Below are 5,038 nucleotides of genomic sequence, written 5' to 3'. Positions count from 1 at the left end.
TACAGCAAATATCAAGAAGTGAAATATAAAAAATATATAATAAACTTTTAAAAAGTGATCATAAGATACTTTTCATTAACAAACCCCTTCCCTAAGTACATCACTATGATCACCTTAAAACAGCAAATTAAACCCAGCTTTACACACAGTTTCTCTCTCCACAGTCAGGAAACCCATGAAAGCCAGTATCTCTGGTCATACCTGCAAAACCTATGCACATACCTTTGTGTGTGCATTTGTATGAATAGACTTTACACATACTCCTACTTTCAGCTGCATGCACAAAGGCTACACAGGGATCATACTGCTCCCTATACTTTGGTGTTTTGTGTGCTCATTGTGTAGACAGGACTTCTGTGTTTTCTCTTCCAGATTGGTATGTTCATGGCAACAACAACAAACATGGTACCACCATTTATAAAAGTTTAGATAGCATTTCCCCCCCCCACGAAAAAACATGGAAATGAAATTCTTCTGTGTTAGAAAATAGTATGAAAAAGACCCTTTCCTGCAAACCATAAATAGGACAGGATAAGTTACTGTACATGAGATCCCAAGAATTCCCGCCATCATCAGACCCAAGGGCTCTGGTGATGGCGGGCCTTTGCAGTCATGCCGGGGAAGACCTGGCATAGCTTCAAAGCCCCTCCCCTTTGGGGCATGGCATGGCCATGCATGCCTGTCACATAGGGGGTGGAGCAGGGTGGCTATTTAAGCCCTGCTCCACCTCCCCTCGGCCTCTTTCTGGCCTGACACGACTCCCAGCCACCCTCCCTTAGGGCAGTACAAGTTTAACTGGTCGCCTTGGGGCTGGGTAGGAATTTTTAGCTTGTCAGCCTTTGTCTGCTGACAAGTTTTTTGCCTACCCTGTACTGTTCTTCTAATTCGGCTGATTGGCTCTTGCTTATTTGGCTATTCCGGCTTAATGTGATTAGGCTGATTTATTGCTCGGGCTGGTAGTTTAATATTGTAAATAGGTTCATCTGGTCACGTTTGATGGATATGTGCAGGAATTTCACAGGATAGGGTTTGGTGACCACCCTTAGGCACCCTTTAAGGTGATTGGTGGGTTCTGAGGCCTGTCTTCCAGGTTGTGCGGCCGGTTGGCAGGATAAGGCACACCTTTGGGGCTAACCTGTAACACCCACTCAGAGTTGTGCAGCCCTGAGGGAGGGGTGGAGCAGGAAGGCCTCCCTAACCACCCTGTAGGGATGGGGCCTGGAGAATGGGCTTGGGCTTGGACCACCCCCTTTCCAATGGCAGGGTGTCCTCACCCGATTGGGTAAGAGTTAGGTCCCACACTTGTCTCTGCAGATCATTTATTGTGCAATCAAGCATTTCAATTGGCTTTATTTTAATAAACGTGGCCCTTGAATTACCCACACTTTAGCTTGTCTTGCCTCTTCATTTCCCGGCTATGCATCCCTGTGATAATAAAACTCGCACCATAGAACTCACACAAGACAGAAGTTGCAGAATCATAAGAACGAAGTCATAAAGTCATTCTATACAGTAGGGCACTTAGGATCCCGTATTGCTTTTGACATATTTTATTTAGCAAAATTAGTTTTAAGAGCAAAAGGAAACTGATGCCAAAGACATAATTTTAAATTAACTCTTAGCATCTGAATTAAGCTTTCAAATGGAAAAGGAATGTAGATGGAGAACATATTTTAAAAGTGGCAGTTTAATTATATGGCTGCTGGCTTCCTTTAGCGATAATCATGATATCTGCTAACCTCTCAGGTCTTTTTTATAACTCTAAAGCAGTATTGTGGCTGTAGCTCATGGGCACAAGTGAAGTGTTTTTAGCTACCATCTCACTACCCAGAGAAGAGAATGAGAGAGAGAGAGAGAGAGAGAGAGAGAGAGAGAGAGAGACTTGGCATTTATCATATATTTTTCAGTCACACAGTGAAATTGCCAGTATCAAAGTATGGAAAGCAAAACACTTTGCACTGCATACCCAGTTGGAGGCTGCTCCTTAAACCAAGATCTGACTGCTTCTGAGTCAGATAAATGCTCTGAATGTCCTAACTACATAGACTGATGCAATACACGGTTTTCTCTGCATGGATAGATTCAGACACAATGACAAAGAGAGAGCTAGTAACTCAGAAGGCACTTTTTCTTTGAAAGATGGCCATACTGCCACATTTGTTGTTGTTGTCATGAACATACTAATCTGGAAGAGTTAAGATATAGGCAGTTAGATTTACCCTGGCCACGTGGCTGCTGAGACAGAGGTCTCAGTCTGAGGGATGAGTGAAATGGAATGAAAATGCAGCTGTATATAGACCATCCCTCTGTGCATCAAGAGAATAGGATCACTCTGGCTGAGGACCTCAAGCAGTCTCCAGGCATCAGTTTTTTTCTGGTTTGTCTCCATGACCCTGATCCAGCTTTTTGTCTGCCACTTTAACAGCAACTTCATTCCTCTCTTCTTGGAGCATCTGCTGTCTGATCGTATCTCTCTTGTCATGGAATCTTTTTTGCTGGGAGTTTCCTATGTGGCTCCTCATCTCAACAATCTCTATTTCCTGTCTCTCTTCCAGAGACAGGGTGTATATGCCGTGGTGTGAGGGTTCTTCTTCCTGAAGCTGTTGCTCAGTGTGATTACGATCCTTGCTGGACCAGATTGGAAACACCTGCTCCGTTTCTTCATAGCCAGTAACTGCGCGTTTACTGAGGGGACATGCAAGTTGCTGAATTTGGTGGCCACTGACTTGGTAGATGAAGAATTGATGCTGAATCGAAGGCAGCAGGCTGCCTCAGCCCTCTTGTTTGAAATGTTTGCCTTGGTAACCAAGCCAAGCCATACCTTTGCCCCCTCAATTGTCAGCTGGCTGCTATGTGCTTATACAAGTTATGACATTTTTCAGCAGGATCCCGTGAGGAACATAGTGAACGTCCAGCCAAAGCTGGCTTCCAACACAGCCTGGGAACCAACATTGTGTCAGACTGCTATCGTCCCCATTATGTGTGCATTACTACAGCTCCTCAGCTGGTCACAATTCAGTCTACATGGCAGGCACCTCCAGACAGCATAGTCTCAGCATCAGACTTCCACTGAGAATCAGTCCACTTAATTGCTATGTGAGTCAGCAGAAAATGGCACTCCCTGCTATGGATTTTTACAGAATCAACCCAATAAGATGTTTTTAATGATTTTTTTTAAAGATGTTTTGTTTCTAATATGTTTTTAAGATTCTTTGTTTTTAAGATATTTTACTGATGTTTATAGTGTTTTGTTGCTTGTTTGCTGCCCTGGGTTTCTTCTGGGAGAAGGGTGGGATTTAAATTTAATAATAAATAAAAAATAAATTAAACAATTGCTCTATGGGCTATAAGGAATTCAACATCAGCACTGTGCAGAGGGTATTTTCATTCAGACATCCAAATACCAGCATCAGGGACGTGCACCAAGATGTACTTCTGCCTCCTATCTCCTCCTATTCATCTCCCCTCTGTCTAACTTACTGCTGCTGCAACCTCTCTATGATTTCTTCTAACATTCGGTGTTCTAGCCATTTTGCAGAACTATGAAGTGCTTGTTAGGGATGAAGGAAAAATTTGATTTTGGTTGCATTTTAATGAGAAACAACTTTTCACACTTATCAAACCTATAAGCGAACTGAATAAAGTTTCAAAATTTGCACTTTTATAACACATAAATAAGGAGAAAATGTGCATTAAAATGCATATATCAGTGGAAATGACATACAAAAATACAAAACAGGAGAAATTCACATTAAAATGCTGATAAATTTTCATTTAAAAAAAATAAAATTGAAAATTGCTGAGAAATGTACAGAACTTAATTTAAGATTGGAAAAATGAGATTCATCCATCCCTACTTGCAATATAGGTGATATTGGCAATAGCACCAAAAATAGGTTTTGGGTTAGAGGAAGAGAGGAAACAAACTATCTCAAGGGCAGCTTTGAGGCTTCAACTGTGAGACCAGCATCTTTCCGTTTTCTTCATATCCACACATCTAAAAGGCAGCACCAAAAAGATGGGCAAGGCACACACAAAAAGACAGAGCCTCAAAATACTGAGAAGTATGGAAAAATGTAATTACATATATAAGAAGCCCAATGTTTTTTGGATCCCATTTTCTTCAGAGGCAGCAGAAAATTGTGACAATAACAGCAAATTATTAATAAATTGTTATTATAAACTGTAATGCGGGCTGACTTCTGTTTTTATATATATATACACTCATAATTGTGAATGCTGTGTATAATTTAAGTCCATGAGTAATTTTGTATTAAGTACGTTGAATGATGATTTCTTACTTTCTAGTGCCCCTGAGGGTGCACTCCATCTCAGCTCCATTTTCAAGCTCTGTCTTCCTTTTTTGCTTATCAGCCTTGAGGTAACAGGAATAAAAAAAGGGGGGGACCCAAAATGTTTGATAAAAAATTATTTAAACAAAAGCCCAATGCGTTTCAGCCACTCAGTAGTTTGGCCTTCATCAGGGGATGAACTGGTCTAAAATATTCTTTTCTAGCAAATCTGCTCAAAATTATAAATGACCACAAATGGGACACATCTGGCCCACACATACATTTTTGGTGGCCATCACCCTCTTTTTACCTTTGATGAGCACCACATGTTCCTCTGGTTTGGCACTATTACTAGAATATCTTAGAAGAGACATGAAACAGCACTTCTTCCTGCTTCTATGAGCTTTTTTTGGTCTCCTAAGACCATATTTGTCTCCTAAGACCACTAACAATGGTGCCACACCAGAGATAGAAATGATGCTTTTCAAAGATAAGAAAATGTTTTTCATCAAAGTCTGCCTGGTGCCTTCATTGACATCTTTTTGGAACCAGGTAAAAACTTGTCTTTTTTCACAAGCTTTTGATCGACTAAGATGATATTGTTTGTTATTGCTGTACTGCCAGAGCTTCCTGTGCTGTTATGGGTGTTGTTGTTTGTTTTGTTTTATAGTATAATATATTTATTTGTGTTTTGAACAGTGTTATAAGTTTATTTATTTATTTATTGTATTTATATACCGCCCCAT

The 5,038-nt window shown here is 40.7% G+C and overlaps 1 pseudogene; it reads left to right on the top strand.

Annotated features, from left to right (window-relative positions):
* The first annotated feature begins 2,091 nt into the window (after positions 1–2,091).
* LOC133363347 (transmembrane protein 180-like) lies at positions 2,092–3,050 on the top strand (annotated as a pseudogene).
* Positions 3,051–5,038: the final 1,988 nt, after the last annotated feature.

This window comes from Rhineura floridana, chromosome 8, assembly GCF_030035675.1.
Source record: "Rhineura floridana isolate rRhiFlo1 chromosome 8, rRhiFlo1.hap2, whole genome shotgun sequence".
In the NCBI taxonomy this organism is placed as follows: Eukaryota; Metazoa; Chordata; class Lepidosauria; order Squamata; family Rhineuridae; genus Rhineura; species Rhineura floridana.
The sequence above is the reverse complement of the archived record's forward strand: the minus strand, read 5'-3'. Positions and strand labels throughout refer to the sequence as shown.